This window comes from Salmo salar, chromosome 27 (genome assembly GCF_965601325.2).
Source record: "Salmo salar chromosome 27, fSalSal1, whole genome shotgun sequence".
NCBI lineage: Eukaryota > Metazoa > Chordata > Actinopteri > Salmoniformes > Salmonidae > Salmo > Salmo salar.
The window spans coordinates 16,959,933-16,980,114 of record NC_138317.1 but is presented as its reverse complement, the minus strand read 5'-3'; the positions used below and the strand labels follow the sequence as shown (position 1 = coordinate 16,980,114).

Below are 20,182 nucleotides of genomic sequence, written 5' to 3'. Positions count from 1 at the left end.
TGTTTATCCTTTAAAAACACAAAAGATGGCTGAGTGGTTAAGGTGTTAGAGTCATTATCAACTCAATTGTTGTTCTTCTTGCTTCGAAACCCTATTCTTGTATTAAGTTTGATTTGGATGTCAACAAGTCTCGTTTAGATATTGTCTGGCTCAAAGCCAAAAAAACTGACTGTGTGCTCCTCATTCCAATTTCACTGGGCTCTTGATCGTACTCTATTTACACCAGGATGGCTGAGTGGTTTAGACATTGGAATTAAAGTCCAATGAACAGTATGTTCTTGTGGGTTCCAACCCCATTCCTCGAAAAAGTTTACTTTGGATGTAATCAACCCTCCTTTCACTCTTTTACATTTAGCGTGGATCGAATCTGAAAGAAATGACAATGAAAAGTTCTTCCATTTTGACTCAGCTCTTGTTAATCTTTTAGAAACACCTGGATGGCAGTGTGTTTAAGGCGTTAGACTCATGATCAAAATTAAAATGTTCTTGTTGGTTCGAAATATACATCTGGTAGAACGTTTGATTTGGATGTAATCAAGTTTCATTTACATATTGTCTGGATCAAAGGCAAAAAATCTGACTGTGTGCTCCTTATTCCATTTTGACTGGGCCCTTGTTGTTGTGTTCTTTACACCAGGATGGCCGAGAGGTTAAGGCGTTAGACTTAAGATCCAATGGACATATGTCCTCGTGGTTTCGAACCCCACTCCTGGTAGAAGTTTGTCGTTGATTTGGATTTTGTCAATTGTCCTTCCACTCATTGGAAATTTGTTTGGATCAAAGCTGAAAGAATTGACTTTGTTTCCCATATTCCGACTTGACTCAGCAAGTGTTAATCCTTTAAAAACACAAAAGATGGCTGAGTGGTTAAGGTGTTAGAGTCATTATCAACTCAATTGATGTTCTTCTTGCTTCGAAACCCCATTCTTGTATTAAGTTTGATTTGGATGTCAACAAGTCTCGTTTAGATATTGTCTGGCTCAAAGCCAAAAAAACTGACTGTGTGCTCCTCATTCCAATTTCACTGGGATCTTGATCGTACTTTATTTACACCAGGATGGCTGAGTGGTTTTGACGTTGGAATAAAAATCCAATGAACAGTATGTTCTCATGGGTACCAACCACATTCCTGGAAAAAGTTTACTTTAGATGTAATCAACCCTCCTTTCACTCATTTACATTTAGCGGGGATCAAATCTGAAAGAAATGACTATGACAAGTTCTTCCATTTTGACTCAGCTCTTGTTAATCTTTTAGAAACACCTGGATGGCAGTGTGTTAAAGGCATTAGAATCATGATCGAAATAAAAATGTTCTTGTTGGTAAGAAATCTACATCTGGTAGAACGTTTGATTTGGATGTAATCAAGTTTCATTTACATATTGTCTGGATCAAAGACAAAAAATCTGACTGTGTGCTCCTTATTCCATTTTGACTGGGCCCTTGATGTTGTGATCTTTACACCAGGATGGCCGAGAGGTTAAGGCGTTGGACTTAAGATCCAATGGACATATGTCGTCGTGGGTTCAAACCCCACTCCTGGTAGAAGTTTGTCTTTGATTCGGATGTTATCAATTGACCTTTCACTCATTGGACATTTTTTTGGATCAAAGCTGAAAGAATTGACTTTGTTTCCCATATTCCGACTTGACTCAGCAAGTGTTTATCCTTTAAAAACACAAAAGATGGCTGAGTGGTTAAGGTGTTAGAGTCATTATCAACTCAATTGTTGTTCTTCTTGCTTCGAAACCCTATTCTTGTATTAAGTTTGATTTGGATGTCAACAAGTCTCGTTTAGATATTGTCTGGCTCAAAGCCAAAAAAACTGACTGTGTGCTCCTCATTCCAATTTCACTGGGCTCTTGATCGTACTCTATTTACACCAGGATGGCTGAGTGGTTTAGACATTGGAATTAAAGTCCAATGAACAGTATGTTCTTGTGGGTTCCAACCCCATTCCTCGAAAAAGTTTACTTTGGATGTAATCAACCCTCCTTTCACTCTTTTACATTTAGCGTGGATCGAATCTGAAAGAAATGACAATGAAAAGTTCTTCCATTTTGACTCAGCTCTTGTTAATCTTTTAGAAACACCTGGATGGCAGTGTGTTTAAGGCGTTAGACTCATGATCAAAATTAAAATGTTCTTGTTGGATCGAAATATACATCTGGTAGAACGTTTGATTTGGATGTAATCAAGTTTCATTTACATATTGTCTGGATCAAAGGCAAAAAATCTGACTGTGTGCTCCTTATTCCATTTTGACTGGGCCCTTGTTGTTGTGTTCTTTACACCAGGATGGCAGAGAGGTTAAGGCGTTAGACTTAAGATCCAATGGACATATGTCCTCGTGGTTTCGAACCCTACTCCTGGTAGAAGTTTGTCGTTGATTTGGATTTTGTCAATTGTCCTTCCACTCATTGGAAATTTGTTTGGATCAAAGCTGAAAGAATTGACTTTGTTTCCCATATTCAGACTTGACTCAGCAAGTGTTTATCCTTTAAAAACACAAAAGATGGCTAAGTGGTTAAGGTGTTAGAGTCATTATCAACTCAATTGTTGTTCTTCTTGCTTCGAAACCCTATTCTTGTATTAAGTTTGATTTGGATGTCAACAAGTCTCGTTTAGATATTGTCTGGCTCAAAGCCAAAAAAACTGACTGTGTGCTCCTCATTCCAATTTCACTGGGCTCTTGATCGTACTTTATTTACACCAGGATGGCTGAGTGGTTTTGACGTTGGAATAAAAATCCAATGAACAGTATGTTCTCATGGGTACCAACCCCATTCCTGGAAAAAGTTTACTTTAGATGTAATCAACCCTCCTTTCACTCATTTACATTTAGAGGGGATCAAATCTGAAAGAAATGACTATGACAAGTTCTTCCATTTTGACTCAGCTCTTGTTAATCTTTTAGAAACACCTGGATGGCAGTGTGTTAAAGGCATTAGAATCATGATCGAAATCAAAAAAGTTCTTGTTGGTAAGAAATCTACATCTGGTAGAACGTTTGATTTGGATGTAATCAAGTTTCATTTACATATTGTCTGGATCAAAGACAAAAAATCTGACTGTGTGCTCCTTATTCCATTTTGACTGGGCCCTTGATGTTGTGATCTTTACACCAGGATGGCCGAGAGGTTAAGGCGTTGGACTTAAGATCCAATGGACATATGTCGTTGTGGGTTCAAACCCCACTCCTGGTAGAAGTTTGTCTTTGATTCGGATGTTATCAATTGACCTTTCACTCATTGGACATTTTTTTGGATCAAAGCTGAAAGAATTGACTTTGTTTCCCATATTCCGACTTGACTCAGCAAGTGTTTATCCTTTAAAAACACAAAAGATGGCTGAGTGGTTAAGGTGTTAGAGTCATTATCAACTCAATTGTTGTTCTTCTTGCTTCGAAACCCTATTCTTGTATTAAGTTTGATTTGGATGTCAACAAGTCTCGTTTAGATATTGTCTGGCTCAAAGCCAAAAAAACTGACTGTGTGCTCCTCATTCCAATTTCACTGGGCTCTTGATCGTACTCTATTTACACCAGGATGGCTGAGTGGTTTAGACATTGGAATTAAAGTCCAATGAACAGTATGTTCTTGTGGGTTCCAACCCCATTCCTCGAAAAAGTTTACTTTGGATGTAATCAACCCTCCTTTCACTCTTTTACATTTAGCGTGGATCGAATCTGAAAGAAATGACAATGAAAAGTTCTTCCATTTTGACTCAGCTCTTGTTAATCTTTTAGAAACACCTGGATGGCAGTGTGTTTAAGGCGTTAGACTCATGATCAAAATTAAAATGTTCTTGTTGGTTCGAAATATACATCTGGTAGAACGTTTGATTTGGATGTAATCAAGTTTCATTTACATATTGTCTGGATCAAAGGCAAAAAATCTGACTGTGTGCTCCTTATTCCATTTTGACTGGGCCCTTGTTGTTGTGTTCTTTACACCAGGATGGCCGAGAGGTTAAGGCGTTAGACTTAAGATCCAATGGACATATGTCCTCGTGGTTTCGAACCCCACTCCTGGTAGAAGTTTGTCGTTGATTTGGATTTTGTCAATTGTCCTTCCACTCATTGGAAATTTGTTTGGATCAAAGCTGAAAGAATTGACTTTGTTTCCCATATTCAGACTTGACTCAGCAAGTGTTTATCCTTTAAAAACACAAAAGATGGCTAAGTGGTTAAGGTGTTAGAGTCATTATCAACTCAATTGTTGTTCTTCTTGCTTCGAAACCCTATTCTTGTATTAAGTTTGATTTGGATGTCAACAAGTCTCGTTTAGATATTGTCTGGCTCAAAGCCAAAAAAACTGACTGTGTGCTCCTCATTCCAATTTCACTGGGCTCTTGATCGTACTTTATTTACACCAGGATGGCTGAGTGGTTTTGACGTTGGAATAAAAATCCAATGAACAGTATGTTCTCATGGGTACCAACCCCATTCCTGGAAAAAGTTTACTTTAGATGTAATCAACCCTCCTTTCACTCATTTACATTTAGAGGGGATCAAATCTGAAAGAAATGACTATGACAAGTTCTTCCATTTTGACTCAGCTCTTGTTAATCTTTTAGAAACACCTGGATGGCAGTGTGTTAAAGGCATTAGAATCATGATCGAAATCAAAAAAGTTCTTGTTGGTAAGAAATCTACATCTGGTAGAACGTTTGATTTGGATGTAATCAAGTTTCATTTACATATTGTCTGGATCAAAGACAAAAAATCTGACTGTGTGCTCCTTATTCCATTTTGACTGGGCCCTTGATGTTGTGATCTTTACACCAGGATGGCCGAGAGGTTAAGGCGTTGGACTTAAGATCCAATGGACATATGTCGTTGTGGGTTCAAACCCCACTCCTGGTAGAAGTTTGTCTTTGATTCGGATGTTATCAATTGACCTTTCACTCATTGGACATTTTTTTGGATCAAAGCTGAAAGAATTGACTTTGTTTCCCATATTCCGACTTGACTCAGCAAGTGTTTATCCTTTAAAAACACAAAAGATGGCTGAGTGGTTAAGGTGTTAGAGTCATTATCAACTCAATTGTTGTTCTTCTTGCTTCGAAACCCTATTCTTGTATTAAGTTTGATTTGGATGTCAACAAGTCTCGTTTAGATATTGTCTGGCTCAAAGCCAAAAAAACTGACTGTGTGCTCCTCATTCCAATTTCACTGGGCTCTTGATCGTACTCTATTTACACCAGGATGGCTGAGTGGTTTAGACATTGGAATTAAAGTCCAATGAACAGTATGTTCTTGTGGGTTCCAACCCCATTCCTCGAAAAAGTTTACTTTGGATGTAATCAACCCTCCTTTCACTCTTTTACATTTAGCGTGGATCGAATCTGAAAGAAATGACAATGAAAAGTTCTTCCATTTTGACTCAGCTCTTGTTAATCTTTTAGAAACACCTGGATGGCAGTGTGTTTAAGGCGTTAGACTCATGATCAAAATTAAAATGTTCTTGTTGGTTCGAAATATACATCTGGTAGAACGTTTGATTTGGATGTAATCAAGTTTCATTTACATATTGTCTGGATCAAAGGCAAAAAATCTGACTGTGTGCTCCTTATTCCATTTTGACTGGGCCCTTGTTGTTGTGTTCTTTACACCAGGATGGCAGAGAGGTTAAGGCGTTAGACTTAAGATCCAATGGACATATGTCCTCGTGGTTTCGAACCCTACTCCTGGTAGAAGTTTGTCGTTGATTTGGATTTTGTCAATTGTCCTTCCACTCATTGGAAATTTGTTTGGATCAAAGCTGAAAGAATTGACTTTGTTTCCCATATTCAGACTTGACTCAGCAAGTGTTTATCCTTTAAAAACACAAAAGATGGCTAAGTGGTTAAGGTGTTAGAGTCATTATCAACTCAATTGTTGTTCTTCTTGCTTCGAAACCCTATTCTTGTATTAAGTTTGATTTGGATGTCAACAAGTCTCGTTTAGATATTGTCTGGCTCAAAGCCAAAAAAACTGACTGTGTGCTCCTCATTCCAATTTCACTGGGCTCTTGATCGTACTTTATTTACACCAGGATGGCTGAGTGGTTTTGACGTTGGAATAAAAATCCAATGAACAGTATGTTCTCATGGGTACCAACCCCATTCCTGGAAAAAGTTTACTTTAGATGTAATCAACCCTCCTTTCACTCATTTACATTTAGAGGGGATCAAATCTGAAAGAAATGACTATGACAAGTTCTTCCATTTTGACTCAGCTCTTGTTAATCTTTTAGAAACACCTGGATGGCAGTGTGTTAAAGGCATTAGAATCATGATCGAAATCAAAAAAGTTCTTGTTGGTAAGAAATCTACATCTGGTAGAACGTTTGATTTGGATGTAATCAAGTTTCATTTACATATTGTCTGGATCAAAGACAAAAAATCTGACTGTGTGCTCCTTATTCCATTTTGACTGGGCCCTTGATGTTGTGATCTTTACACCAGGATGGCCGAGAGGTTAAGGCGTTGGACTTAAGATCCAATGGACATATGTCGTTGTGGGTTCAAACCCCACTCCTGGTAGAAGTTTGTCTTTGATTCGGATGTTATCAATTGACCTTTCACTCATTGGACATTTTTTTGGATCAAAGCTGAAAGAATTGACTTTGTTTCCCATATTCCGACTTGACTCAGCAAGTGTTTATCCTTTAAAAACACAAAAGATGGCTGAGTGGTTAAGGTGTTTGAGTCATTATCAACTCAATCGTTGTTCTTCTTGCTTCGAAACCCTATTCTTGTATTAAGTTTGATTTGGATGTCAACAAGTCTCGTTTAGATATTGTCTGGCTCAAAGCCAAAAAAACTGACTGTGTGCTCCTCATTCCAATTTCACTGGGCTCTTGATCGTACTCTATTTACACCAGGATGCCTGAGTGGTTTAGACATTGGAATTAAAGTCAGATGAACAGTATGTTCTTGTGGGTTCCAACCCCATTCCTCGAAAAAGTTTACTTTGGATGTAATCAACCCTCCTTTCACTCTTTTACATTTAGCGTGGATCGAATCTGAAAGAAATGACAATGAAAAGTTCTTCCATTTTGACTCAGCTCTTGTTAATCTTTTAGAAACACCTGGATGGCAGTGTGTTTAAGGCGTTAGACTCATGATCAAAATTAAAATGTTCTTGTTGGTTCGAAATCTACATCTGGTAGAATGTTTGATTTGGATGTAATCAAGTTTCATTTACATATTGTCTGGATCAAAGGCAAAAAATCTGACTGTGTGCTCCTTATTCCATTTTGACTGGGCCATTGATGTTGTGTTCTTTACACCAGGATGGCCGAGAGGTTAAGGCGTTAGACTTAAGATCCAATGGACATATGTCCTCGTGCGTTCGAACCCCACTCCTGGTAGAAGTTTGTCGTTGATTTGGATTTTGTCAATTGTCCTTCCACTCATTGGAAATTTGTTTGGATCAAAGCTGAAAGAATTGACTTTGTTTCCGATATTCCGACTTGACTCAGCAAGTGTTAATCCTTTAAAAACACAAAAGATGGCTGAGTGGTTAAGGTGTTAGAGTCATTATCAACTCAATTGATGTTCTTCTTGCTTCGAAACCCCATTCTTGTATTAAGTTTGATTTGGATGTCATCAAGTCTCGTTTAGATATTGTCTGGCTCAATGCCAAAATAACTGACTGTGTGCTCCTCATTCCAATTTCACTGGGATCTTGATCGTACTTTATTTACACCAGGATGGCTGAGTGGTTTTGACGTTGGAATAAAAATCCAATGAACAGTATGTTCTCATGGGTACCAACCCCATTCCTGGAAAAAGTTGACTTTAGATGTAATCAACCCTCCTTTCACTCATTTACATTTAGCGGGGATCAAATCTGAAAGAAATGACTATGACAAGTTCTTCCATTTTGACTCAGCTCTTGTTAATCTTTTAGAAAGACCTGGATGGCAGTGTGTTAAAGGCATTAGAATCATGATCGAAATCAAAAAAGTTCTTGTTGGTAAGAAATCTACATCTGGTAGAACGTTTGATTTGGATGTAATCAAGTTTCATTTACATATTGTCTGGATCAAAGACAAAAAATCTGACTGTGTGCTCCTTATTCCATTTTGACTGGGCCCTTGATGTTGTGATCTTTACACCAGGATGGCCGAGAGGTTAAGGCGTTGGACTTAAGATCCAATGGACATATGTCGTCGTGGGTTCAAACCCCACTCCTGGTAGAAGTTTGTCTTTGATTCGGATGTTATCAATTGACCTTTCACTCATTGGAAATTTTTTTGGATCAAAGCTGAAAGAATTGACTTTGTTTCCCATATTCCGACTTGACTCAGCAAGTGTTTATCCTTTAAAAACACAAAAGATGGCTGAGTGGTTAAGGTGTTAGAGTCATTATCAACTCAATTGTTGTTCTTCTTGCTTCGAAACCCTATTCTTGTATTAAGTTTGATTTGGATGTCAACAAGTCTCGTTTAGATATTGTCTGGCTCAAAGCCAAAAAAACTGACTGTGTGCTCCTCATTCCAATTTCACTGGGCTCTTGATCGTACTCTATTTACACCAGGATGGCTGAGTGGTTTAGACATTGGAATTAAAGTCCAATGAACAGTATGTTCTTGTGGGTTCCAACCCCATTCCTCGAAAAAGTTTACTTTGGATGTAATCAACCCTCCTTTCACTCTTTTACATTTAGCGTGGATCGAATCTGAAAGAAATGACAATGAAAAGTTCTTCCATTTTGACTCAGCTCTTGTTAATCTTTTAGAAACACCTGGATGGCAGTGTGTTTAAGGCGATAGACTCATGATCAAAATTAAAATGTTCTTGTTGGTTCGAAATATACATCTGGTAGAACGTTTGATTTGGATGTAATCAAGTTTCATTTACATATTGTCTGGATCAAAGGCAAAAAATCTGACTGTGTGCTCCTTATTCCATTTTGACTGGGCCCTTGTTGTTGTGTTCTTTACACCAGGATGGCAGAGAGGTTAAGGCGTTAGACTTAAGATCCAATGGAAATATGTCCTCGTGGTTTCGATCCCTACTCCTGGTAGAAGTTTGTCGTTGATTTGGATTTTGTCAATTGTCCTTCCACTCATTGGAAATTTGTTTGGATCAAAGCTGAAAGAATTGACTTTGTTTCCCATATTCAGACTTGACTCAGCAAGTGTTTATCCTTTAAAAACACAAAAGATGGCTAAGTGGTTAAGGTGTTAGAGTCATTATCAACTCAATTGTTGTTCTTCTTGCTTCGAAACCCTATTCTTGTATTAAGTTTGATTTGGATGTCAACAAGTCTCGTTTAGATATTGTCTGGCTCAAAGCCAAAAAAACTGACTGTGTGCTCCTCATTCCAATTTCACTGGGCTCTTGATCGTACTTTATTTACACCAGGATGGCTGAGTGGTTTTGACGTTGGAATAAAAATCCAATGAACAGTATGTTCTCATGGGTACCAACCCCATTCCTGGAAAAAGTTTACTTTAGATGTAATCAACCCTCCTTTCACTCATTTACATTTAGAGGGGATCAAATCTGAAAGAAATGACTATGACAAGTTCTTCCATTTTGACTCAGCTCTTGTTAATCTTTTAGAAACACCTGGATGGCAGTGTGTTAAAGGCATTAGAATCATGATCGAAATCAAAAAAGTTCTTGTTGGTAAGAAATCTACATCTGGTAGAACGTTTGATTTGGATGTAATCAAGTTTCATTTACATATTGTCTGGATCAAAGACAAAAAATCTGACTGTGTGCTCCTTATTCCATTTTGACTGGGCCCTTGATGTTGTGATCTTTACACCAGGATGGCCGAGAGGTTAAGGCGTTGGACTTAAGATCCAATGGACATATGTCGTTGTGGGTTCAAACCCCACTCCTGGTAGAAGTTTGTCTTTGATTCGGATGTTATCAATTGACCTTTCACTCATTGGACATTTTTTTGGATCAAAGCTGAAAGAATTGACTTTGTTTCCCATATTCCGACTTGACTCAGCAAGTGTTTATCCTTTAAAAACACAAAAGATGGCTGAGTGGTTAAGGTGTTTGAGTCATTATCAACTCAATCGTTGTTCTTCTTGCTTCGAAACCCTATTCTTGTATTAAGTTTGATTTGGATGTCAACAAGTCTCGTTTAGATATTGTCTGGCTCAAAGCCAAAAAAACTGACTGTGTGCTCCTCATTCCAATTTCACTGGGCTCTTGATCGTACTCTATTTACACCAGGATGCCTGAGTGGTTTAGACATTGGAATTAAAGTCAGATGAACAGTATGTTCTTGTGGGTTCCAACCCCATTCCTCGAAAAAGTTTACTTTGGATGTAATCAACCCTCCTTTCACTCTTTTACATTTAGCGTGGATCGAATCTGAAAGAAATGACAATGAAAAGTTCTTCCATTTTGACTCAGCTCTTGTTAATCTTTTAGAAACACCTGGATGGCAGTGTGTTTAAGGCGTTAGACTCATGATCAAAATTAAAATGTTCTTGTTGGTTCGAAATCTACATCTGGTAGAATGTTTGATTTGGATGTAATCAAGTTTCATTTACATATTGTCTGGATCAAAGGCAAAAAATCTGACTGTGTGCTCCTTATTCCATTTTGACTGGGCCATTGATGTTGTGTTCTTTACACCAGGATGGCCGAGAGGTTAAGGCGTTAGACTTAAGATCCAATGGACATATGTCCTCGTGGGTTCGAACCCCACTCCTGGTAGAAGTTTGTCGTTGATTTGGATTTTGTCAATTGTCCTTCCACTCATTGGAAATTTGTTTGGATCAAAGCTGAAAGAATTGACTTTGTTTCCGATATTCCGACTTGACTCAGCAAGTGTTAATCCTTTAAAAACACAAAAGATGGCTGAGTGGTTAAGGTGTTAGAGTCATTATCAACTCAATTGATGTTCTTCTTGCTTCGAAACCCCATTCTTGTATTAAGTTTGATTTGGATGTCATCAAGTCTCGTTTAGATATTGTCTGGCTCAATGCCAAAATAACTGACTGTGTGCTCCTCATTCCAATTTCACTGGGATCTTGATCGTACTTTATTTACACCAGGATGGCTGAGTGGTTTTGACGTTGGAATAAAAATCCAATGAACAGTATGTTCTCATGGGTACCAACCCCATTCCTGGAAAAAGTTGACTTTAGATGTAATCAACCCTCCTTTCACTCATTTACATTTAGCGGGGATCAAATCTGAAAGAAATGACTATGACAAGTTCTTCCATTTTGACTCAGCTCTTGTTAATCTTTTAGAAAGACCTGGATGGCAGTGTGTTAAAGGCATTAGAATCATGATCGAAATCAAAAAAGTTCTTGTTGGTAAGAAATCTACATCTGGTAGAACGTTTGATTTGGATGTAATCAAGTTTCATTTACATATTGTCTGGATCAAAGACAAAAAATCTGACTGTGTGCTCCTTAGTCAGATGAACAGTATGTTCTTGTGGGTTCCAACCCCATTCCTCGAAAAAGTTTACTTTGGATGTAATCAACCCTCCTTTCACTCTTTTACATTTAGCGTGGATCGAATCTGAAAGAAATGACAATGAAAAGTTCTTCCATTTTGACTCAGCTCTTGTTAATCTTTTAGAAACACCTGGATGGCAGTGTGTTTAAGGCGTTAGACTCATGATCAAAATTAAAATGTTCTTGTTGGTTCGAAATCTACATCTGGTAGAATGTTTGATTTGGATGTAATCAAGTTTCATTTACATATTGTCTGGATCAAAGGCAAAAAATCTGACTGTGTGCTCCTTATTCCATTTTGACTGGGCCATTGATGTTGTGTTCTTTACACCAGGATGGCCGAGAGGTTAAGGCGTTAGACTTAAGATCCAATGGACATATGTCCTCGTGGGTTCGAACCCCACTCCTGGTAGAAGTTTGTCGTTGATTTGGATTTTGTCAATTGTCCTTCCACTCATTGGAAATTTGTTTGGATCAAAGCTGAAAGAATTGACTTTGTTTCCGATATTCCGACTTGACTCAGCAAGTGTTAATCCTTTAAAAACACAAAAGATGGCTGAGTGGTTAAGGTGTTAGAGTCATTATCAACTCAATTGATGTTCTTCTTGCTTCGAAACCCCATTCTTGTATTAAGTTTGATTTGGATGTCATCAAGTCTCGTTTAGATATTGTCTGGCTCAATGCCAAAATAACTGACTGTGTGCTCCTCATTCCAATTTCACTGGGATCTTGATCGTACTTTATTTACACCAGGATGGCTGAGTGGTTTTGACGTTGGAATAAAAATCCAATGAACAGTATGTTCTCATGGGTACCAACCCCATTCCTGGAAAAAGTTGACTTTAGATGTAATCAACCCTCCTTTCACTCATTTACATTTAGCGGGGATCAAATCTGAAAGAAATGACTATGACAAGTTCTTCCATTTTGACTCAGCTCTTGTTAATCTTTTAGAAACACCTGGATGGCAGTGTGTTAAAGGCATTAGAATCATGATCGAAATAAAAAAAGTTCTTGTTGGTAAGAAATCTACATCTGGTAGAACGTTTGATTTGGATGTAATCAAGTTTCATTTACATATTGTCTGGATCAAAGACAAAAAATCTGACTGTGTGCTCCTTATTCCATTTTGACTGGGCCCTTGATGTTGTGATCTTTACACCAGGATGGCCGAGAGGTTAAGGCGTTGGACTTAAGATCCAATGGACATATGTCGTCGTGGGTTCAAACCCCACTCCTGGTAGAAGTTTGTCTTTGATTCGGATGTTATCAATTGACCTTTCACTCATTGGACATTTTTTTGGATCAAAGCTGAAAGAATTGACTTTGTTTCCCATATTCCGACTTGACTCAGCAAGTGTTTATCCTTTAAAAACACAAAAGATGGCTGAGTGGTTAAGGTGTTAGAGTCATTATCAACTCAATTGTTGTTCTTCTTGCTTCGAAACCCTATTCTTGTATTAAGTTTGATTTGGATGTCAACAAGTCTCGTTTAGATATTGTCTGGCTCAAAGCCAAAAAAACTGACTGTGTGCTCCTCATTCCAATTTCACTGGGCTCTTGATCGTACTCTATTTACACCAGGATGGCTGAGTGGTTTAGACATTGGAATTAAAGTCCAGATGAACAGTATGTTCTTGTGGGTTCCAACCCCATTCCTCGAAACAGTTTACTTTGGATGTAATCAACCCTCCTTTCACTCTTTTACATTTAGCGTGGATCGAATCTGAAAGAAATGACAATGAAAAGTTCTTCCATTTTGACTCAGCTCTTGTTAATCTTTTAGAAACACCTGGATGGCAGTGTGTTTAAGGCGTTAGACTCATGATCAAAATTAAAATGTTCTTGTTGGTTCGAAATCTACATCTGGTAGAATGTTTGATTTGGATGTAATCAAGTTTCATTTACATATTGTCTGGATCAAAGGCAAAAAATCTGACTGTGTGCTCCTTATTCCATTTTGACTGGGCCCTTGATGTTGTGTTCTTTACACCAGGATGGCCGAGAGGTTAAGGCATTAGACTTAAGATCCAATGGACATATGTCCTCGTGGGTTCGAACCCCACTCCTGGTAGAAATTTTTCGTTGATTTGGATTTTGTCAATTGTCCTTCCACTCATTGGAAATTTGTTTGGATCAAAGCTGAAAGAATTGACTTTGTTTCCCATATTCCGACTTGACTCAGCAAGTGTTAATCCTTTAAAAACACAAAAGATGGCTGAGTGGTTAAGGTGTTAGAGTCATTATCAACTCAATTGATGTTCTTCTTGCTTCGAAACCCCATTCTTGTATTAAGTTTGATTTGGATGTCAACAAGTCTCGTTTAGATATTGTCTGGCTCAATGCCAAAATAACTGACTGTGTGCTCCTCATTCCAATTTCACTGGGCTCTTGATCGTACTCTATTTACACCAGGATGGCTGAGTGGTTTAGACATTGGAATTAAAGTCCAATGAACAGTATGTTCTTGTGGGTTCCAACCCCATTCCTCGAAAAAGTTTTTTTTGGATGTAATCAACCCTCCTTTCACTCTTTTACATTTAGCGTGGATCGAATCTGAAAGAAATGACAATGAAAAGTTCTTCCATTTTGACTCAGCTCTTGTTAATCTTTTAGAAACACCTGGATGGCAGTGTGTTTAAGGCGTTAGACTCATGATCAAAATTAAAATGTTCTTGTTGGTTCGAAATCTACATCTGGTAGAATGTTTGATTTGGATGTAATCAAGTTTCATTTACATATTGTCTGGATCAAAGGCAAAAAATCTGACTGTGTGCTCCTTATTCCATTTTGACTGGGCCATTGATGTTGTGTTCTTTACACCAGGATGGCCGAGAGGTTAAGGCGTTAGACTTAAGATCCAATGGACATATGTCCTCGTGGGTTCGAACCCCACTCCTGGTAGAAGTTTGTCGTTGATTTGGATTTTGTCAATTGTCCTTCCACTCATTGGAAATTTGTTTGGATCAAAGCTGAAAGAATTGACTTTGTTTCCGATATTCCGACTTGACTCAGCAAGTGTTAATCCTTTAAAAACACAAAAGATGGCTGAGTGGTTAAGGTGTTAGAGTCATTATCAACTCAATTGATGTTCTTCTTGCTTCGAAACCCCATTCTTGTATTAAGTTTGATTTGGATGTCATCAAGTCTCGTTTAGATATTGTCTGGCTCAATGCCAAAATAACTGACTGTGTGCTCCTCATTCCAATTTCACTGGGATCTTGATCGTACTTTATTTACACCAGGATGGCTGAGTGGTTTTGACGTTGGAATAAAAATCCAATGAACAGTATGTTCTCATGGGTACCAACCCCATTCCTGGAAAAAGTTGACTTTAGATGTAATCAACCCTCCTTTCACTCATTTACATTTAGCGGGGATCAAATCTGAAAGAAATGACTATGACAAGTTCTTCCATTTTGACTCAGCTCTTGTTAATCTTTTAGAAACACCTGGATGGCAGTGTGTTAAAGGCATTAGAATCATGATCGAAATCCAAAAAGTTCTTGTTGGTAAGAAATCTACATCTGGTAGAACGTTTGATTTGGATGTAATCAAGTTTCATTTACATATTGTCTGGATCAAAGACAAAAAATCTGACTGTGTGCTCCTTATTCCATTTTGACTGGGCCCTTGATGTTGTGATCTTTACACCAGGATGGCCGAGAGGTTAATAAGGCGTTGGACTTAAGATCCAATGGACATATGTCGTCGTGGGTTCAAACCCCACTCCTGGTAGAAGTTTGTCTTTGATTCGGATGTTATCAATTGACCTTTCACTCATTGGACATTTTTTTGGATCAAAGCTGAAAGAATTGACTTTGTTTCCCATATTCCGACTTGACTCAGCAAGTGTTTATCCTTTAAAAACACAAAAGATGGCTGAGTGGTTAAGGTGTTAGAGTCATTATCAACTCAATTGTTGTTCTTCTTGCTTCGAAACCCTATTCTTGTATTAAGTTTGATTTGGATGTCAACAAGTCTCGTTTAGATATTGTCTGGCTCAAAGCCAAAAAAACTGACTGTGTGCTCCTCATTCCAATTTCACTGGGCTCTTGATCGTACTCTATTTACACCAGGATGGCTGAGTGGTTTAGACATTGGAATTAAAGTCAGATGAACAGTATGTTCTTGTGGGTTCCAACCCCATTCCTCGAAAAAGTTTACTTTGGATGTAATCAACCCTCCTTTCACTCTTTTACATTTAGCGTGGATCGAATCTGAAAGAAATGACAATGAAAAGTTCTTCCATTTTGACTCAGCTCTTGTTAATCTTTTAGAAACACCTGGATGGCAGTGTGTTTAAGGCGTTAGACTCATGATCAAAATTAAAATGTTCTTGTTGGTTCGAAATCTACATCTGGTAGAATGTTTGATTTGGATGTAATCAAGTTTCATTTACATATTGTCTGGATCAAAGGCAAAAAATCTGACTGTGTGCTCCTTATTCCATTTTGACTGGGCCATTGATGTTGTGTTCTTTACACCAGGATGGCCGAGAGGTTAAGGCGTTAGACTTAAGATCCAATGGACATATGTCCTCGTGGGTTCGAACCCCACTCCTGGTAGAAGTTTGTCGTTGATTTGGATTTTGTCAATTGTCCTTCCACTCATTGGAAATTTGTTTGGATCAAAGCTGAAAGAATTGACTTTGTTTCCGATATTCCGACTTGACTCAGCAAGTGTTAATCCTTTAAAAACACAAAAGATGGCTGAGTGGTTAAGGTGTTAGAGTCATTATCAACTCAATTGATGTTCTTCTTGCTTCGAAACCCCATTCTTGTATTAAGTTTGATTTGGATGTCATCAAGTCTCGTTTAGATATTGTCTGGCTCAATGCCAAAATAACTGACTGTGTGCTCCTCATTCCAATTTCACTGGGATCTTGATCGTACTTTATTTACACCAGGATGGCTGAGTGGTTTTGACGTTGGAATAAAAATCCAATGAACAGTATGTTCTCATGGGTACCAACCCCATTCCTGGAAAAAGTTGACTTTAGATGTAATCAACCCTCCTTTCACTCATTTACATTTAGCGGGGATCAAATCTGAAAGAAATGACTATGACAAGTTCTTCCATTTTGACTCAGCTCTTGTTAATCTTTTAGAAACACCTGGATGGCAGTGTGTTAAAGGCATTAGAATCATGATCGAAATCAAAAAAGTTCTTGTTGGTAAGAAATCTACATCTGGTAGAACGTTTGATTTGGATGTAATCAAGTTTCATTTACATATTGTCTGGATCAAAGACAAAAAATCTGACTGTGTGCTCCTTATTCCATTTTGACTGGGCCCTTGATGTTGTGATCTTTACACCAGGATGGCCGAGAGGTTAAGGCGTTGGACTTAAGATCCAATGGACATATGTCGTCGTGGGTTCGAACCCCACTCCTGGTAGAAGTTTGTCTTTGATTCGGATGTTATCAATTGACCTTTCACTCATTGGACATTTTTTTGGATCAAAGCTGAAAGAATTGACTTTGTTTCCCATATTCCGACTTGACTCAGCAAGTGTTTATCCTTTAAAAACACAAAAGATGGCTGAGTGGTTAAGGTGTTAGAGTCATTATCAACTCAATTGTTGTTCTTCTTGCTTCGAAACCCTATTCTTGTATTAAGTTTGATTTGGATGTCAACAAGTCTCGTTTAGATATTGTCTGGCTCAAAGCCAAAAAAACTGACTGTGTGCTCCTCATTCCAATTTCACTGGGCTCTTGATCGTACTCTATTTACACCAGGATGGCTGAGTGGTTTAGACATTGGAATTAAAGTCCAATGAACAGTATGTTCTTGTGGGTTCCAACCCCATTCCTCGAAAAAGTTTACTTTGGATGTAATCAACCCTCCTTTCACTCTTTTACATTTAGCGTGGATCGAATCTGAAAGAAATGACAATGAAAAGTTCTTCCATTTTGACTCAGCTCTTGTTAATCTTTTAGAAACACCTGGATGGCAGTGTGTTTAAGGCGTTAGACTCATGATCAAAATTAAAATGTTCTTGTTGGTTCGAAATATACATCTGGTAGAACGTTTGATTTGGATGTAATCAAGTTTCATTTACATATTGTCTGGATCAAAGGCAAAAAATCTGACTGTGTGCTCCTTATTCCATTTTGACTGGGCCCTTGTTGTTGTGTTCTTTACACCAGGATGGCAGAGAGGTTAAGGCGTTAGACTTAAGATCCAATGGACATATGTCCTCGTGGTTTCGAACCCTACTCCTGGTAGAAGTTTGTCGTTGATTTGGATTTTGTCAATTGTCCTTCCACTCATTGGAAATTTGTTTGGATCAAAGCTGAAAGAATTGACTTTGTTTCCCATATTCCGACTTGACTCAGCAAGTGTTAATCCTTTAAAAACACAAAAGATGGCTGAGTGGTTAAGGTGTTAGAGTCATTATCAACTCAATTGATGTTCTTCTTGCTTCGAAACCCCATTCCTGTATTAAGTTTGATTTGGATGTCAACAAGTCTCGTTTAGATATTGTCTGGCTCAATGCCAAAATAACTGACTGTGTGCTCCTCATTCCAATTTCACTGGGATCTTGATCGTACTTTATTTACACCAGGATGGCTGAGTGGTTTTGACGTTGGAATAAAAATCCAATGAACAGTATGTTCTCATGGGTACCAACCCCATTCCTGGAAAAAGTTGACTTTAGATGTAATCAACCCTCCTTTCACTCATTTACATTTAGCGGGGATCAAATCTGAAAGAAATGACTATGACAAGTTCTTCCATTTTGACTCAGCTCTTGTTAATCTTTTAGAAAGACCTGGATGGCAGTGTGTTAAAGGCATTAGAATCATGATCGAAATCAAAAAAGTTCTTGTTGGTAAGAAATCTACATCTGGTAGAACGTTTGATTTGGATGTAATCAAGTTTCATTTACATATTGTCTGGATCAAAGACAAAAAATCTGACTGTGTGCTCCTTATTCCATTTTGACTGGGCCCTTGATGTTGTGATCTTTACACCAGGATGGCCGAGAGGTTAAGGCGTTGGACTTAAGATCCAATGGACATATGTCGTCGTGGGTTCAAACCCCACTCCTGGTAGAAGTTTGTCTTTGATTCGGATGTTATCAATTGACCTTTCACTCATTGGACATTTTTTTGGATCAAAGCTGAAAGAATTGACTTTGTTTCCCATATTCCGACTTGACTCAGCAAGTGTTTATCCTTTAAAAACACAAAAGATGGCTGAGTGGTTAAGGTGTTAGAGTCATTATCAACTCAATTGTTGTTCTTCTTGCTTCGAAACCCTATTCTTGTATTAAGTTTGATTTGGATGTCAACAAGTCTCGTTTAGATATTGTCTGGCTCAAAGCCAAAAAAACTGACTGTGTGCTCCTCATTCCAATTTCACTGGGCTCTTGATCGTACTCTATTTACACCAGGATGGCTGAGTGGTTTAGACATTGGAATTAAAGTCAGATGAACAGTATGTTCTTGTGGGTTCCAACCCCATTCCTCGAAAAAGTTTACTTTGGATGTAATCAACCCTCCTTTCACTCTTTTACATTTAGCGTGGATCGAATCTGAAAGAAATGACAATGAAAAGTTCTTCCATTTTGACTCAGCTCTTGTTAATCTTTTAGAAACACCTGGATGGCAGTGTGTTTAAGGCGTTAGACTCATGATCAAAATTAAAATGTTCTTGTTGGTTCGAAATCTACATCTGGTAGAATGTTTGATTTGGATGTAATCAAGTTTCATTTACATATTGTCTGGATCAAAGGCAAAAAATCTGACTGTGTGCTCCTTATTCCATTTTGACTGGGCCATTGATGTTGTGTTCTTTACACCAGGATGGCCGAGAGGTTAAGGCGTTAGACTTAAGATCCAATGGACATATGTCCTCGTGGGTTCGAACCCCACTCCTGGTAGAAGTTTGTCGTTGATTTGGATTTTGTCAATTGTCCTTCCACTCATTGGAAATTTGTTTGGATCAAAGCTGAAAGAATTGACTTTGTTTCCGATATTCCGACTTGACTCAGCAAGTGTTAATCCTTTAAAAACACAAAAGATGGCTGAGTGGTTAAGGTGTTAGAGTCATTATCAACTCAATTGATGTTCTTCTTGCTTCGAAACCCCATTCTTGTATTAAGTTTGATTTGGATGTCATCAAGTCTCGTTTAGATATTGTCTGGCTCAATGCCAAAATAACTGACTGTGTGCTCCTCATTCCAATTTCACTGGGATCTTGATCGTACTTTATTTACACCAGGATGGCTGAGTGGTTTTGACGTTGGAATAAAAATCCAATGAACAGTATGTTCTCATGGGTACCAACCCCATTCCTGGAAAAAGTTGACTTTAGATGTAATCAACCCTCCTTTCACTCATTTACATTTAGCGGGGATCAAATCTGAAAGAAATGACTATGACAAGTTCTTCCATTTTGACTCAGCTCTTGTTAATCTTTTAGAAACACCTGGATGGCAGTGTGTTAAAGGCATTAGAATCATGATCGAAATCAAAAAAGTTCTTGTTGGTAAGAAATCTACATCTGGTAGAACGTTTGATTTGGATGTAATCAAGTTTCATTTACATATTGTCTGGATCAAAGACAAAAAATCTGACTGTGTGCTCCTTATTCCATTTTGACTGGGCCCTTGATGTTGTGATCTTTACACCAGGATGGCCGAGAGGTTAAGGCGTTGGACTTAAGATCCAATGGACATATGTCGTCGTGGGTTCAAACCCCACTCCTGGTAGAAGTTTGTCTTTGATTCGGATGTTA

The 20,182-nt window shown here is 38.2% G+C and overlaps 20 non-coding genes across 20 annotated transcripts; all 20 read left to right on the top strand.

The window, feature by feature from the left end:
• The first annotated feature begins 632 nt into the window (after positions 1-632).
• On the top strand, positions 633-715 carry trnal-uaa (transfer RNA leucine (anticodon UAA)). Its single transcript has one exon. It is a non-coding gene; the product is annotated as a tRNA-Leu (tRNA).
• Positions 716-1,462: 747 nt separating this feature from the next.
• trnal-uaa (transfer RNA leucine (anticodon UAA)) lies at positions 1,463-1,545 on the top strand. The gene has a single exon. It is a non-coding gene; the product is annotated as a tRNA-Leu (tRNA).
• A 1,578-nt stretch (positions 1,546-3,123) lies between these two features.
• Positions 3,124-3,206, top strand: trnal-uaa (transfer RNA leucine (anticodon UAA)). The gene has a single exon. It is a non-coding gene; the product is annotated as a tRNA-Leu (tRNA).
• A 747-nt stretch (positions 3,207-3,953) lies between these two features.
• Positions 3,954-4,036, top strand: trnal-uaa (transfer RNA leucine (anticodon UAA)). The gene has a single exon. It is a non-coding gene; the product is annotated as a tRNA-Leu (tRNA).
• Positions 4,037-4,784: 748 nt separating this feature from the next.
• trnal-uaa (transfer RNA leucine (anticodon UAA)) lies at positions 4,785-4,867 on the top strand. The gene has a single exon. It is a non-coding gene; the product is annotated as a tRNA-Leu (tRNA).
• Positions 4,868-6,445: 1,578 nt separating this feature from the next.
• trnal-uaa (transfer RNA leucine (anticodon UAA)) lies at positions 6,446-6,528 on the top strand. Its single transcript has one exon. It is a non-coding gene; the product is annotated as a tRNA-Leu (tRNA).
• A 747-nt stretch (positions 6,529-7,275) lies between these two features.
• trnal-uaa (transfer RNA leucine (anticodon UAA)) lies at positions 7,276-7,358 on the top strand. Its single transcript has one exon. It is a non-coding gene; the product is annotated as a tRNA-Leu (tRNA).
• Positions 7,359-8,106: 748 nt separating this feature from the next.
• trnal-uaa (transfer RNA leucine (anticodon UAA)) lies at positions 8,107-8,189 on the top strand. The gene has a single exon. It is a non-coding gene; the product is annotated as a tRNA-Leu (tRNA).
• Positions 8,190-9,767: 1,578 nt separating this feature from the next.
• trnal-uaa (transfer RNA leucine (anticodon UAA)) lies at positions 9,768-9,850 on the top strand. The gene has a single exon. It is a non-coding gene; the product is annotated as a tRNA-Leu (tRNA).
• Positions 9,851-10,597: 747 nt separating this feature from the next.
• trnal-uaa (transfer RNA leucine (anticodon UAA)) lies at positions 10,598-10,680 on the top strand. Its single transcript has one exon. It is a non-coding gene; the product is annotated as a tRNA-Leu (tRNA).
• Positions 10,681-11,764: 1,084 nt separating this feature from the next.
• Positions 11,765-11,847, top strand: trnal-uaa (transfer RNA leucine (anticodon UAA)). Its single transcript has one exon. It is a non-coding gene; the product is annotated as a tRNA-Leu (tRNA).
• Positions 11,848-12,595: 748 nt separating this feature from the next.
• Positions 12,596-12,678, top strand: trnal-uaa (transfer RNA leucine (anticodon UAA)). Its single transcript has one exon. It is a non-coding gene; the product is annotated as a tRNA-Leu (tRNA).
• A 748-nt stretch (positions 12,679-13,426) lies between these two features.
• Positions 13,427-13,509, top strand: trnal-uaa (transfer RNA leucine (anticodon UAA)). Its single transcript has one exon. It is a non-coding gene; the product is annotated as a tRNA-Leu (tRNA).
• A 747-nt stretch (positions 13,510-14,256) lies between these two features.
• Positions 14,257-14,339, top strand: trnal-uaa (transfer RNA leucine (anticodon UAA)). Its single transcript has one exon. It is a non-coding gene; the product is annotated as a tRNA-Leu (tRNA).
• A 748-nt stretch (positions 14,340-15,087) lies between these two features.
• On the top strand, positions 15,088-15,173 carry trnal-uaa (transfer RNA leucine (anticodon UAA)). The gene has a single exon. It is a non-coding gene; the product is annotated as a tRNA-Leu (tRNA).
• Positions 15,174-15,920: 747 nt separating this feature from the next.
• On the top strand, positions 15,921-16,003 carry trnal-uaa (transfer RNA leucine (anticodon UAA)). The gene has a single exon. It is a non-coding gene; the product is annotated as a tRNA-Leu (tRNA).
• Positions 16,004-16,751: 748 nt separating this feature from the next.
• Positions 16,752-16,834, top strand: trnal-uaa (transfer RNA leucine (anticodon UAA)). Its single transcript has one exon. It is a non-coding gene; the product is annotated as a tRNA-Leu (tRNA).
• A 1,578-nt stretch (positions 16,835-18,412) lies between these two features.
• On the top strand, positions 18,413-18,495 carry trnal-uaa (transfer RNA leucine (anticodon UAA)). Its single transcript has one exon. It is a non-coding gene; the product is annotated as a tRNA-Leu (tRNA).
• A 747-nt stretch (positions 18,496-19,242) lies between these two features.
• On the top strand, positions 19,243-19,325 carry trnal-uaa (transfer RNA leucine (anticodon UAA)). The gene has a single exon. It is a non-coding gene; the product is annotated as a tRNA-Leu (tRNA).
• Positions 19,326-20,073: 748 nt separating this feature from the next.
• On the top strand, positions 20,074-20,156 carry trnal-uaa (transfer RNA leucine (anticodon UAA)). The gene has a single exon. It is a non-coding gene; the product is annotated as a tRNA-Leu (tRNA).
• The last annotated feature ends 26 nt before the right edge of the window (positions 20,157-20,182 follow it).